The sequence below is a fragment of the Equus asinus genome, chromosome 5 (genome assembly GCF_041296235.1).
Source record: "Equus asinus isolate D_3611 breed Donkey chromosome 5, EquAss-T2T_v2, whole genome shotgun sequence".
Lineage (NCBI taxonomy): Eukaryota > Metazoa > Chordata > Mammalia > Perissodactyla > Equidae > Equus > Equus asinus.
The window spans coordinates 12,444,192-12,460,746 of NC_091794.1; positions in this window are offsets into that span (position 1 = coordinate 12,444,192).

Consider the following 16,555-nt stretch of genomic DNA (forward strand, 5'->3'; position numbering starts at 1 on the left):
CCCCTTCATTCCTGAAAAATACTTTTGCTGGATAAAGAACTCTGGATTTGAAGTCTTTTTATTTCAACACTTGAAAAATGTTGTACTACTTCCTTCTGGCCTCTGTGGTTTCTGATGAGAAATCTGGTCTTACATGAATTATTTCCCCCATTAGGAAAGGTGTAATTTCTCTTCCTTGCTTCCAAGATTTCTTCTTTTCTTTAGTTTTCAGAGTTTGACTATGATGTGCTTAGGTGTAGTTTCTTTGGGCTTATTTTATTTGGAGTCTGCTTGACTTCTTGAGTTTGTAAGCTTACATTTTCTTGACAAATTTGAAAAATTTAGCCATTACTTCTTTGAATACTTTTTCAGCCACACCATCTTTCTCCTCTCCTTCCAGGATTCCTATGAAAAGAATGTTACATTTTTTTGTTAAAGTCCCCAAGTCCTTGTTAATTTTTTCTGGTCTATTTTCTTTCTGTTGTTTGCATTGGTTAATTTCTGTTGTTCTGTCTTCTAGTTCACTGATTCTTTCCTCTGTCCTCTCTATTCTGCTGTTGAGCCCATTCATTGAGTTTTAAAATTTTAGTTATTTTATTTTTTAGTTCTAAAAATGCATTTGGACTTTCTTTATTTCTTGACAGAGATTTCATATTTTCTCGTTTGTTTCAAGCATGTTCGTAATTGTCAATGCAGTTTTATTATGGCTCCTTTAAAATTCTTGTCAGATAATTCCAACATCTGGGTCCAATTTGGGCATCTATTGATTGTTTTTTCTCATTCTAGTTGAGAATTTCCTAGTTTTTGTATTATGAGTGATTTTTAAATCGAATCCTGGACATGTTAGTTATTATGTTGTGAAACTTTGGACCTTATTTAAATTTGCAGTATAGCAGGCATCCTTTGACACTACTCTAATGGGGTAAGAGAAGTCTTACCTCATTAGTGTCAGGTGGAGGGGTAAAAGTCCAGGTTCCTCACTTGGCTTCCATTGATACTGGTGTGGGGGAGGTGCTCTTTGTTACTGCTGGGTGAGGGTGGGGGATCAGGCTCTCTATTATGCATCCACTAATACCACTCTGGCTGGGAGTGGGAGAGGCAGTTCATTACTGCTTCCCACATGGCCTCCTTGACACTGTCAGAGGGTGGTGCCTTGTTACTACTGGTTGTTGGCAAAAGACTTGACTCTCCACTAGACACCTCTAATATCAACTCAGCAGAGAAGGAGAGGGGCACCTCAATATCTTCGGGTGTGGATGGGAAACTAGTTTTCCCATGTGGCCTCCACTGATCCCACAGAGATGAATGCTTTGTTACCTTTCAGTAGGAATGAAAGTCCCATCGCCTTTCTTAGCTGTCATGGATGTGTCACTGGCAGAGGAGTTGCAGTGACTTATTACAGCTTGGTGAGAGTATAATTCTGGTTTCCTCAATGGGCTTTGATGATACTTGATGGCAGAAGTGTAGGTGGGATCCCAGTTTTTCTGTAGTGTTTGCTGGAGTAGAGTGGTTATTGCCTAATTTTTTTTTAATATCTTGATAAGTTATCCCTTTTCTGGATCTTTGCCTGGATGGGGAAGGCTTTTTGGGGGGACATTTTTTGTCTGTGTTTGTTGGTGTTTCCAGGTTTCCTGCCGCTTCAGCACCCAACCTGGGATAAGAGGCAAAAAGAAAACTCAGGGAACACGTTGCTCAGAAGTACCCATGCTGCCAGTTGCTGAAATATTTCTTTTATTCTAATGTGCAAATTGGCTTGCTTCTATGCTTTTTATTCCCTAGGGCTTAGGTTTTAGCATTCTCAGGTTTTCTAGGTCAGTTGCCACTTTTCTGTCTGCTTTCCAATTTTTCAAAATTTTTTGTTTAGCATCTCTTCTCCTGATTACTTTTGTCCTTATGGATTTATTTCTAAAAATAATTTAATTAGTCTTTTGTGAAGGATATGCATCTTATTTTAAGAATCTATTTTAAGGTATAATTCTTCAAAAGTATTTCCTTTGTGTGAGGTTTTTATTTCAAATATTTTATATCTACTTTCTCCATGCTAATGGCCTCGTGACATTACATCAGTCAGGGATAATTAGGAGATAGAATTTACTTTAATAGAGGGAATTCAATATAAAGAATTGTTGACTAGATATTTAAAACTGAAGAAAGACAAAAAGAGAACATGATGGTATTATGGAAAGAGCAGTTGCAAGAAGCAGCTACCATTCCTAGAGTTGGGAAAACAAAGAAAATAATATACAATGATTAAAACTTGGACGATTACAGAAGGGACTCCACACAGCTGAAATCCTGGCCTTAGAGCTGAAAGAGCTTGTCTGATGGTGCTGATGTTCCTAAGCTCAGAGGAGGGATCTGCGAGTCTGGGGCTCAGCCTACTGAGGAGGGAAGTGATGGTGAACTTTTCCTGGGGTCTCTGAGGGTACATAATAAGGCAGATTCTGCAAGTGTTGGAAACACTACAAAATAGATTCAACTGAGGCTACAAGAACAAATCACCATTGCTTGACTGGAGAAGCAAGGCTAGGGTGATGCTACAGAAATAAGATGCATACAGGAAGCCCAAAATAAGCAAATAGGAGAGGCAGCCCCTTCTTTCTCCTCCATTTGTGAGGCTTTCCTCTAATACCTTCCCTTTGCAGAACTTTCCAGAAGTGTGATTTACAGACTTCTGACTCTAGAATGAGAAAGCAGAGTATATAAGTTGGATTTGAACGTGAGAGACAATAACTTTAAAACAGACATAATTATCTTTAACCTTATCTTAAAACATTTTCATTTTAGAACTATTCGGATAATTACTTGTGTTTTCTAGTTTGCTTTACTGTCAGTAACTATCTTATTTTTTGCAATACACATAGCAAACATTATCCTGATACCAAAACCAGACAAGGACAACACAAAAAAAGAAAATTACAGGCCAATATCACTGATGAACATCGATGCAAAAATCCTCAACAAAATACTAGCAAATCGAATACAACAATACATTAAAAAGATCATACATCATGATCAAGTGGGTTTCATTCCGGGGATGCAGGGATGGTTCAACATCCGCAAATCTATCAACGTGATACACCACATTAACAAAATGAAGAATAAAAATCACATGATCATCTCAATAGATGCAGAGAAAGCATTTGACAAGATACAGCATCCATTTATGATAAAAACTCTAAATAAAATGGGTATAGAAGGAAAATACCTCAACATAATAAACATATATGACAAACCCACAGCAAATATCATTCTCAGTGGAGAAAAACCGAAAGATATCCCTCTAAGAACAGGAACCAGACAAGGATGCCCACTGTCACCACTCTTATTTAACATAGTGTTGGAAGTCCTAGCCAGAGCAATCAGGCAAGAAAAAGAAATAAAAGGGATCCACATTGGAAAAGAAGAAGTGAAACTGTCACTCTTTGCAGATGACATGATTTTATATCTAGAAAACCCTAAAGAGTCCACTAAAAAACTTTTAGAAATAATAAAGGATTATAGTCAAGTTGCAGGATACAAAATCAATGTACAAAAATCGGTTGCGTTTCTATACACTAACAACGAAGTAGCAGAAAGAGAAATTAAGAATATAATCCCATTTACAATTGCAACAAAAAGAATAAAATACCTAGGAATATACTTAACCAAAGAGGTGAAAGACCTGTACACTGAAAACTATAAGACATTGTTGAAAGAAATCGAAGACACAAAGAAATGGAAAGATATTCCGTGCTCTTGGATTGGAAAAATTAAAATTGTTAAAATGTCCATACTTCCTAAAGCAATCTATAGATTCAACGCAATCCCTATCAAAGTTCCAACAACATTTTTTACAGAAATAGAACAAAGAATTCTAAGATTTATATGGAACAACAAAAGACCCCGAATAGCCAAAGGATTCCTGAGAAAAAAGAACAAAGCTGGAGGTATCACACTCCCCGATTTCAAATTATACTACAAAGCCAAAGTAACCAAAACAGCATGGTACTGGCACAAAAACAGACACACAGATCAATGGAACAAAATTGAGAGCCCAGAAGTAAACCCACACATTTATGGACAGCTAATATTTGACAAGGGAGCCAAGAGCATATGATGGAGAAAGGAGAGTCTCTTCAATAAATGGTGTGAGGGGATGCACTATAATTAGTGTTCGGGTGGTGAACATGATGTAATGTATACAGAATTTGAAATATGATGTACATCCGAAAAAATAAAAATTTGAAAAAAAAAAAGAAAGAAAAGGGATTTGTAACTTTAAATTCTGAAAAAGAATGAGTTGCTAATTTATTGTGGTAAGTCATGGAATTTACAAGATGGGGGTTAAATTGAACTGAAAATTATATATGTGTGATAGTAAATCTGTATTATATTGCCAAATTTGAATAATAGTTAAAACTTCTATGGAAGATTGCTATATCCACCATCCCTCACAATTTAGAGCTACTGTGCTTATTTAGTCAATGTGAATCCATTAAAACTGTTTCAATGAAAAAGCAAAAATGTATCCAAATTGAAATGCTTTCTGGGAAACTAGTTTTCGCACATTCTTAAGAAAGTATACCTGTACACAATTTTAGAACGCATTAGTAAAGAAACTAAATTAAGAAAGAAAAATGTTTGGGGCCAAAAATGTATATGTCACCAGGACGTGTAGCACATTGACAAAGCTGTGATTTGGCATTGCCTTTAATTTTTGGTCTTTAAGAATTACTAATAGAATGAAGTAAAAAGTTGCATTGCTCTCTTTTGACAAAGACACATATTTAAACAGAATGAGAAAATGCAATGCAAACTTCAAGGTGAACTTTGGAATTACAGGATGTTACCCTGAATTGATGTGCCAAGCTTGTTAGTATTCCCAGCCCAATCGCTACATAAACGGTGTTACCTCTTGTCTTGTGATTCTGGAATTATTTAATTGAAAATGTGTTGGCTATCTGTCTTGAATGGATTATTAGAAACAAAGGAGACAATGACCTATAGAATGCATTACCATTTTCCTGTTGATAAATCAAGCAAATGAAACAGCGCAAAGTGGAAAATATAAAAAAATTCATCTTTCTGAAGTCAGAAATAGGGAAAAATATAATAAGCTCTAGAATGTATTCAGGATAACATGAATAAGGCATCGTAAAGCATCCAGCATGCTCAGGTCTGGCACTATTATAGGGCTTGTGGTAGCAATTTATGTCAAGCAAAAAATTAACACTGGAAAATAAATTCCTCTGGACACAGTCTTTGTAACTGCGTTCATTGTGTAACTTGCATTTCTTAAACTACTACGGGTTTGATAAAGTTAATTTAATCAAAGAGGAATTCACCAGAAATAAATGTATAATAACCGAGAAGTAAGATTAATGTTTTGGAGAAGATAGGAAATGGATAAAATTACTGTTGAGGTTAGTGGGCCTCAAAGAATGTTCTTTTTCACTGTGTTGATCCCAGATATGGGTAGTAATGAGCATGCTAACCATGTCAGTTTTCACTGACCTGGCTTAAATTGTACGATGCAAGAGCTTTGTCTTGTTAAGATAGAGATGCTGCTACACTTTGGAAAACAGGGGTTTCATCTGACAGCAAGAAAGGCATAGTCTGCCTGTCTTTCTCATGTTTACAAGAGGCTTTAGAAAAGGGTTTGGCAGGGCCAAATGAGAGGGAAAAAAAATCCTCCTTTGACTGCAGACACCGTTTCTTTGTTCAATTTGTGGTGAATGATGTACTTGCTGCACACGATCGCTTCTCAGAAATGTATTAGCATTCGTTGCTGATAAAGTAATCAGGAGAAATTCTGTTTCCTAGCATCCCTTTTAAAATTCATATTCATCTTAATAGCAGATAAAATTGGTCTGCCTTTTTCTTAAAATTTTTAGTTCACCTTTATTCATTTTTTTTAGTTATAGCTCGTCCCACAATATATATATAAAAAAAGGTAAGAATCTCTATTTTTCTGTTACTTGATTTTTATATTTCACTTTCTGGATAGAAAAATACACGTATTTCTTCCTCTCTAGGTCATACAGTCCTGCTATTCACGAGTGAACAGTATGACTCTTCATGAGGAGCTAGAAGTCGGAGCCGATGAAGATTGTAACTAGGAGAGAGAAACTGACTGGGAGGTGGTGGGGAGGTTAAAGGTGTGGGTAGAGTTCATTGCCCAGGTAAGTGGCAGGGAGGCAGGGGGAATCTGAAAATCAAAAGGGATGAACCCATGTTTCAGGCCATCATGGGAACAGGGATGAATCCAGAGTAGGAGTCAGGAAATCAAGGTAAGTCAAATCCAAGTGAACATCCAAAGCCATCACACGGCACGAAGATTTGCGAGGGACATCTACTGTAAATCTGGTTGACAGTTCTTCCAAACCACTCCATGAACAGATATTTTTTGTACCTGGAGGGCCTCAAAGATATCCCATGTCTTCTTGACATCACCTAGTGAGATAACTAGGACTCCAGGCCCACCCGCCAAGTCCTCCATCCACTCTGATCCTGGGGGCTCAGGTCCCTTGTGTGCTTTTCTGGGTTACAGCTGTAATCTGTATGGATACTTGGAGGCTTCTTTTAGCTGAAGCTCTTTCAGATTCATTCTCTCAATCTGGCTGCTCCTGACCAGTTCCCTTGGCTACACTCTCCAGCTACTGTACCTCATTTCTGTCCTTCCTGAGTTGGCAGTGGGTGTATACCCTGACCTGTGATGTTAACTAAGTATGTTAGCCAAGTATTGACTGGCTTTTAGATTTCAATCCCTTTTGACTATCCTCAGACCTATATTCTTATACATGGACTTTAGAACCAATTTGATAAATTAAATAAAAATCCTATGTAATTTTCATAGAAATTTTCTGGGCCTAAACTAGGGTGAGTCAAGTGATGTGACTGAGGTATTTACCTCAAGTGCAAAATATAAGAGGTTGCCAAAAAACTCAATAATAAAGATAAATAATGTTTTAGAACACAAAAATTAATGCCAAAAGTACCTGAATAACAAAATATCAGAATTTTCAATAAAGACTGGATCAATAACACTGTCATACCCAATCATATTGAAGGCAGAGGTAAGACGGAAAATCAGGATTGATCCTGTCTTTAATTCCTTATGGAAATTTTTTATACTTTGTTAATCGCTGACTTTTGCATCAATTTTGATTTTTAGAACATATTGCATTAAAATATTATTTATCTTGACTACAGAGTTTCTTGGTGCCCTTTTAAATTTTTGCACCCTGGTCAAGATCCTCACTTGTCTCACTCCCCTCACACTAGTGCTAGCTATTATACATTCATAATTTTATTTAGGCAAAATTAATGTCTTTTGTGATTTTAAGATTCTCAATCATAAATATCTTCTTTATTCAGGCATTCTTTTCTGTCCAGCAGTAAATATTATACATCTTTTTCAGGAAGATCTTGCACACTTTAAAAAAAATATTTCTAGTACGTTATGATATTTTTTGCTCTTTTAAGTAGGTTTTACTTTTGTATTATTTAAAAATGGTTATTTTTGCAACTCATTCCTGTATCTATGTATCCTTTCCTTCTTTCATGCAACAAACACATATAGATACCATCTATGAGTCATACATTGTTCTAAGTAATTTGGTATAGCAGTAAACAAAACTAGTGAGAGAAGACCAAAAATAATCAAATAAGCCAATAAAAAGGAAAGGTTGAACAATAAAAAGTGTTATGAAAAAAACTAAAACAGGCGGGGCTGAGATGGGGCTGAGTCAGTTACATATAAGTTGAGATCAGAATGTCAAGAAGGAGGCACGGGTCTGAAGGTCTAAGAATGCGAGATAAGCTCTAGAGGAGAGCTGAACAATATCAGGATGGAATTTAGACATCTCGACCCACTACTTCCTTAGCTTCATTCCTTCCATACAGCCTGAAGCTGCTTTCTCACTCTGTTTTCCTGTCATTTGACTTATTCATTAATTCATTCACTAAACCAAAGATATTTATTGACACCTTACTGTGCATTCTTTTCACTTTCAGCACTAAAGCATCTTTGTAAATTAAATTGTTGATATACTAGCAGTGAAGAACTGGAAATTGAAATTGAAAAAGCATCATTACAATAGCACCAAAAAAATGCAATACTTAGGTATAAATCTTACAAAATATGTTAAAGATCTGTATTCTGAGAACAAGAAAATGTTGATGAAAGAAATCAAAGAAGACTTAAATAAAAGGAGAGATGCCATATACTCATGGACTGGAAGACCCAATTTTGTTCAAACCTTAATTCTTCCTAAATTGGTCTGTAGAGTCAAGGCAACAACATTCAAAAACCCAGCAGTACTTTTTATAGAAATTAACAAGCTGATTCTAGAATTTACATGGACAAAGGAACAAGAATAGACAATTTTGAAAAATAAGAACAAAGTTTGAGGACAAAAAAAAAGATGCTCACCATCATTAGTCATTAGGGAAACAAATTATAACTACAATGAAATCTCACTAAATATTTATGAGAATTGCTAAGACTAAAAGCAAACAAATAAAACAACTGACAATATTAAGTCTTAGTGAGGATGTGGAACAACTCTCAAACTTTGTAGGTGGGAATGTAAAATGATACAGTCATTTGGGAACACTGTTTGGGAGTTTCTTATATAGTTCAACATACCCTTACCATACCATTCAGCAATCTCATTCCTGGGTGCATACACAAAAACATGCATGCGAATGTTTAGAAAGCTTTTTTCATAATTGCTCCAAACTGGAAACAACTCAAATGCTCTTCAACTGGGGATTAGTTAAACAAACGGTAGTATATCCATACAATGGAATATTTTTCAGGAATAAAAAGAAACAAACTACACAAAACAAAATAGATGAATCTCAAATTCATTATACTAAGAGAAAGAAGCTAGAATCAAAATGGTTACATACTGTATGATTGCACTTATATGACATTCTAGAAAAAGTAAAACTGTAGAAACAGAAAATATGTCAGGGATTGCCATGGGCTGGGGGTGGGGGAGGGGCTTATTACAATGAAGCCTGGGGGTATTTTTTGGAATGATGACGCTGTTCTATTCCTTGATTATAGTGCTGGTTACATGACTATATATGTTTGTCAAAACTTGCAGGGTCAGTTTCCTGATATGTAAATTATGCCTTAATTAAGAAAAATGAAAACAAAAAGAAATTATAGAGATACTAGAATATAGGGTTGATTTTGTGTGTATGTAAGTGTGCATATTTATGAAGCAACCTAGTACAATAAAATCTGGTCACCTTCTGTAAAACTACATTTTTAAGAAAATGTTTTGCTGTCTGGAATCTAAAGGTCTGGGAGCCATTGGTTTTGAATGATGCATCTCAAAATGGAGCATGAGCATCACTTGGGAACTGGATAGAAATGCAAATACCCTATCCCCACCTACTGAATCAGAGACTTTGTGGGCGGGGCTCAGCAACCTGGTTTAACAAGTCTGTTAGGTGACTCTGATGGACACTGATGTTTGAGAGCCAACATCACTGTTCCTTTGTTTTATATGGAGTCACTATCGTGTGGATTTAGGAGTAAAGCAAAGCTGCTTTTGAATTCTGGGTCTTTCATTGTGTGAGGTTTTTAATCCTTTAAGGTTTGATTTTTTTCATCTCTAAAATCGGGATTTTAATATCTACCTACTAACATTGTTGTTTAATATTTAAATAGAATAATGTCAGTAAAGTGCTTTGCAAAGAGTCTGAACACAGCAAAAGCTCAATGAAGGGTAGTTAGTTTTAAATGTCACCTGATTCACAGTCTTGAATTTCTGCTGTTTTCTGATGGATGCACAATCAAATTCATCTTAAGCAGGCATTTCAAACTGCTCTCTGGCTATTGCCGTTGTATTTACACAGGCTGGGGATGAAACACTACATGAGGGGGGAGATACTCTGTCTGGGACTTTGGACTAGGAATACATTTCCATTTTGCAGAAAGTGTCTCTGCTTGCATATTTATCTTTTACTCAATCATTACTTGGACATTTGCAAAAATTGAATTAAAAATTAATTTAGATGAAAAATTAACTGACTAACCTAAGGCAGAATATTCAGTAGCAGATAACGAGTATCAAATTTTTTTCTCCTGATTCACAATCTATTTCTGTAGTCACGTTACAAGTTTAAAATCTAGTGTGTATATGTGAACACGTGTATGTGTGTGTGTTGAGGTGAGGGCATTGATTGAAAAAGAAAAGAGAGAACACAGAGAAGAATTTATAATCATTAAAGATGAGCAGGTAAAGCTTAAAAAGTTCTATGTCTCAATTTGTAAAACATAGAGAATTAATAATTTTGTGCCAGTTTATCAAGTTGGAACTATTGATTTCCAGTGAAAATGATTTTCTTTTTTTTATAGTACTTGATATCCTTCATTTTCTGTTTCCTGCAGGTGGCGAGTGCTTGCTTAATTATTCATATGGCTCAGCAGTGCAACCACTTTTCAAACAGGAGAGACCTGCCAGGACAGTCCACCATGTCGCTTTCACTCAATAACCTAGAGATTTATTTCCTTTCCCTTGATTGGGAGAGTACTGGGAATAGCAAACTTATTTCTTTTGTGAGCATGTTTACTTGCATATCTGATTCTATTGAATTTGAAAATAAAAGTGGAGTCTTTTGCCTTGATGACTTCAGATTCCACCTTGACTTACTTTGCCTTGCATGGAAACTGTTACAAGGATATAATAATAATATAATAATAAAGAAAGAAATACTAGTACAGGGGTGATACTTGACATAGTATTATCAAACCAAGTGCCAGACCTTCTGGAAAAGAATTTCTTTAGAAGGGGTGGTTGAATTGTCCTCCACACTGGACAGATATAAAGAGGCAATTTCTTTTGGAGAAGCCTCAGTATACAACTTGGGCATTTTTTTTTCCCTCTCCACTGGGAGGAATAACATACTAAAGAAATAGACATTTCTCAAACCTTCTGATCAATAGTTGGGGTAGTTGGTTAAATATCTTTTCTCATTTCTATTTCACTGAAATTTGCAATGCTTTATAATCATTGCAGACCTTCTAACTGTCCCAGAACCAGTTCTGGGAACCAGTTCTGGAAGCTTACCGTATGCTTAAGAGCTTTGTAAGAGGATGTATTCTCCCTATTTTGTAGTGTGGCAGCTGAGGAGGAGAGCTGTTCGGATCTCCCTTTAAGAGGGAACTTGTTCTGCTACACAGTGTCGGTGGTTGGCAGCCTTCCTCTGCAATGCCTTCAGAATCCTCCTGAGCTTTCGCTCAAGCTGAGGGTCCGCTTTCCTGAGCAGTCCACAGCCAAGTCTGAGCACGGCAGGACTACCAGGGTCTGGCCAATCCTACTCAACATGAGATGAGCCTCCTCTAAAGGGCAGCTTTGCTTCGGAGCTCTCCACTGGGTTGGCTAAGACTCGGGCCAGTCTGTTGGATCGTCTGAGGCTCTCCCCGCGCAATCTTGCTTCCTCTTTATCTTTCTTCACAGGTGTTACCTCCCAATAAACCACTTGCACTTCTAACTTCTCAGCATCTGCTTCCAGAAAGACCAACTGACACAGGACTGATTGCTGTAAAAATTCAAACAGAACAATAGAATTCACGTTAAAGAGCAAAATTCCCTTTCAACAGTGCTTTTTCCCTATTTCACTCTCCTTCCCTAATCTGAATTCATCTGCCCTCACAGGCACAGTTATTTTACGCAAGTAGAATCTTGCTGTCGAGTGTAGAGGTTGAGAGCACAGACCAGGATCTCACTGCTGGATTAGCAGCCCTCATTCCCGAGGTATTAGCTGTGTGATTGGGACAAACCTCAGGTCTCTCATTTACAAAAGTGTAAAGTAGGGGCTGGCCCTCTGGCCTAGCAGTTAAGTTCAGCGCACTCCACTTCAGCAGCATGGGTTCAATTCCCAGACATGGACCTACATGACTCGTCAGTAGCCATGTTTGTGGCAGTGACCCACATACAAAACAGAGGAAGACTGGCACAGATGTTAACTCATGGTCAATCTTCTTCAGGAAAAAAAACAGTAATAGTGTCACCTCATATGAATATTAGCAAGAATAAATGAATTATTATGCATAGAGCATGTAGAAGAATATCTGCCACAAATAAGTATTCTGTAAGTTTGCTATTATTAGTAGTAGCATGGCTCTGAACCTTGCTTTTCACACTTCGCAATATACTGTGGACATCTTCCCATCTTCCCCATCTGCTTCTTTCTTTTGTAAGGAAGCAGGTGGTTTTCTTAAATAGAGTAATGATTTTTTTTGTCGGCTTTTTAAAAAACAACTTTATTGAGCTATAATTGACATATAATAAACTACAGTTTCTTAAAGTATATAACTTGATGAGTTTTTTTTTTAAACAAGTTTCTTTTTTTTAAAAGGTTTTATTTTTTTCTTTTTCCCCCCAAAGCCCCCCGGTACATAGTTGTATATTCTTCGTTGTGGGTCCTTCTAGTTGTGGCATGTGGGACGCTGCCTCAGTGTGGTTTGATGAGCAGTGCCATGTCCGTGCCCAAGATTCGAACCAACGAAACACTGGGCCGCCTGCAGCGGAGCGCACAGACTTAACCACTCGGCCACGGGGCCAGCCCCATAACTTGATGAGTTTTGATATACGTATATGCTTGTGAAACCACCACCACAATCAAGAGAGTGAATATATTGTCTTCACTCCCAAGTTTCCTCATGACCCTCGGTAATCTTCTCCATTACCCAGGCCATGACTGATCTGCTCTTGGTCATTATAGTTTAGTTTGAATTTCCTAGACTTATATAAATGGAATCATATAGTATGTACTATCTTTTGCCCGTATATGATACAATATATAGACCAAAGTTCAGGTTTTTTTCCTATGGCTATTAATTATTCCATCACTACTGTTTGAATAGACTCGTTTTCTTTACTAAGTTGCCTTTGTCCTTGTGTCTATTTTTATGCCAATACCACATTGTCTTGATTACTGTAGTTTTATAATAAGTCTTGATGGCTTATTATAACGATGACTTTAAGGATAGGTGGCAAGGGAAGAATGTAGCTTACTGCATTGTTATTAAGGAGAATTATTCTGTTTAATTAAAATGTCACTTTTATAACAGACACCTTATCAAAGAAGATATTCGGGTACCAAATAAGCATAATAGAAGATGCTCTACATCATGTGTCATCAGGGAAATGTGAATTAAAACAACAATGATATACCACTATGCACCAATCAGAATGGCCAAAATCCAGAACACTGACAACACCAAATGCTGGTGAGGATATAGAGCAACAGGAATGCTCATTCATTGCTGATGGTAATGCAGAATGGTACAACCCCTTTGGAAGAGAGTTTGGTGGTGTCTTACAAAACTAAACATGTTACTACCATAAGATCCAGCAATCATGCTTTTTGATAATTAGCCAAATGAGTTAAAAACTTACATCCACACAAAAACCTGCACACGAATGTTAATAGCAGCTTTATTCATAATTGGCAAAACTTGCAAGCAACCAAGATGTCTTCAGTAAGTGAATGAATAAACAAACTGTGGTACATCCATACAGTGGAATATTATTCAGTACTAAAATGAAAAGAGCTATTAAGCCATAAAAACCGTGGAAGAAACTTAAATGCATATTGCTAAGTGAAAAAGAGCCAATCTGTAAAGGTTACATACTGTATGATTCCAACTATATGACATTCTGGAAAAGGCAAAAACTTTGGAGACAATAAAAAGATTAGTGGTTGCCAGGGGTTCAGGTTTTGGGAAGAGGGATGAATAGGCAGAGGACAGAGGATTCTTTAGGGCAGTAAAAATACTCTGTACGATAGTCTAATAATGGATATATGTCATTATACATTTGTCCAAACCCATAGAATGCACAGCACCACGAGTGAACCCTAAGGGCAACTACAGACTTTGTGTGATTATGATATGTCAATGTAGGTGCATCAGTTACAACAAAGGTACCACTCTGGTGGGGGATACTGGTAATGGGGGAGGCTATGCGTATGTAGGGGCAGAGGGGATATGGGAAATCTCTGTACCTTCCTCTCGATTTTGCTGTGAACCTAAAACTGCTCTGAAAAAATAAAGTCTTAAAAAAAACGTCACTTTTGCAGGGGAGCTTCATCTGGGTCTTGGCCATGATATCATTGAACAGAATTGCTTCATTACAGTGGTGTTTATGATGGTAACAGTTGCTTCTCTGGCTGCTAGCCTGGGGAAGCCTTGTAGAGAATTTGTTGACATACACAATGCAGTCAGTAGTCACTGACTTGGATCCTCTTAGCATGAGGTTTGAGACCTCAGCCTTCTGAAACACCTCCTGTCTGAGGGCAGAGTGATGGCGGAGCTCATGGGAACTGCTTGCGACCACCTTCAGCACTTTTAACAAAGAACATGCCACTAAGTCTTCAATAGCTGGGCCTGCAGTGCTGCTGCTCAGACCTCACCCACCTGGGACGTTATCACCTCCATTATCAACTGTGGCCACTGCTCAGAAGCCAAACCGCTACAAATGAAGAAACTCAACCCCCAGTGGATTCCCAGAGATGTAAGTTCCCAGGATGTAAGTTCTCCCAGAGCTTTGGCAGTGGGTGGGTGGAAGTGGGGCAGGTGACTCTGAAATGAAGGCTGCTGGTGAGAATGGTAGAGTTCCTGCTGATGGTGAAGTGCTCAAAAAAGCCAGCTGGAGGTAGCAGGGGCTGGCTAGAGGGGGTAGACCCAGCCTCCACCTTACGGGGAGAATGTTCTTAGGTTCATTTTCCTGCATCGTTTTAACAACAGAGGATCAAGGATAATCTTAGAGGCTGGCCACTGGAATGTCCTAGTCAAGGTTAAAACTAGTCAAAGCATCTGGCCTGGCAAGGAAGCCTGAGAGTGGATGATTGATGAGTTAAATATGGGGATAAGTGGCTGAGAAACAAGAACAGATCATAGCATGTGCATGCGTATCTGGAGGAGGAGATTCAGGGATCAACGTGCATTAACACAGTCGCTGAAACCGATACAGTTTGGTCAGGGAAAAAATATGCTTCACAGATAAGTCATTTAAAGGATCTTTTTAACCTAATACCCTCAAAAACACATAATCATATTCAAATTGATTCTACAAACACCTAATCCTGGCTGGGAGCTGGGGCTAGAGAGATGAATGAGGTCTTGGACCTCGCCTTTAAGGAGCTGTGTAAAAGGCAGGGAAGCCTTTTGGTTGTCTCTTCCTCCCGCAGCTGTGTGGAGCAACACATGTGGCTTAGGAATCTCAAATGCGCCAGGGGCCCATTACTGGAGCTGGCCTTTATTGGAAAGTTAGACAGGAAGCTCATTACGGAAACCCGGCCAAGTGCTCTGAGGTCTTTTTGCCTTCTTTCTCCTCTCTCTTCCTCTAATGGCCTGCCTGGAAGTTGACAGAGCATGAAAGCTATCCAAAGTATGCTGCTTAATGTAGCTGTCAGAGAAAACTTTCTCTTGTTTACTGTGGGTAATTGTTTCTTTCTTGTTCTTGTTGCATTTAGAGGCTCTGCCTTCCCGGTTTTAATGAGCTGCCAGTTTCCAGTCTTTGGTAGGAAGGAAAACAAGCAATAAATATGTAAACAAAGAGATAATAAGTTAATACAAGTGAAAAAGTCTAGCGCTCAACACGTAGATTAGAGATGCTAGTAGATCAACTTGTTCGTGGATCAGAATTAGATGTGAATTATGTTTCTCAGATTTTGAGATAAAAGTCATTTTATTTATTATAGAAACTTTCAAGGGGCTGCTTAAAAGTGTTGGCTATATTAGCAGACAGCTGCCACTGAAAGCAGTAATTGTATAGTTCTGGGTACCTACTAAAGGTCTCGGTGTGATTTGGACAGACGACTCCTTTCTGCTCCCCAGGTCCACCTAAAAACTGCAAATCTCATGGAACTCTATTTCACTTAACCAAACTCCTATAAGAAAAACTGTAATTTTCTTTTAAAACTATAAACAGTAATAAAAGTAAATATTGTAACATGCAATATAGATCTTCTCTTAGGACTTATTATTCCAAGAAGTTCTCTCCTTATACTTATGAGGGAGGTGACGCATCAGATGGAGAAACTGAGCAATAACTTGACAAAGGACACACGTTAAGCTTGTGTCATGTGAAAATTTAAGCTACAGCAGACAGATTCCCATCCTGAAGGCTTAGTTTTGCAAGAATGAAATCAGTACACCTGTTGAGGTACTTTTTTCCCAACATAACTCTTCAAATTTGGTGTTATTAACCTCATTTTTGCCAGTGAGGAAACTGAGGCTCAGAGCAATGAAATAACCTGCCCGGGGTCCCATGTTCGCTAAGGTGTAGAGTGAACTTCAAACCCACGGCTGATTGCTCCGAATGCCCTGTCTTTCCCTCTGTGTACCCGGCTGTCTGCTAAAGCTCAGGAACTCTGCAGGGGGCAGATTTTACGTAAAGCCGTTGTTGCCTTCAACGAAGGACTCTGCTGTGTGCTCCCTGGAACATTTTAGAATATCCATCATTCAGACTGGCATGGCCATGACAGTTACTGCATCTTTCAAGCAAGCAAGGTCATAGATTTCCAAGAGAGTGTCTGCATCCTCTTCATTCTTGTTTCTAAGGGC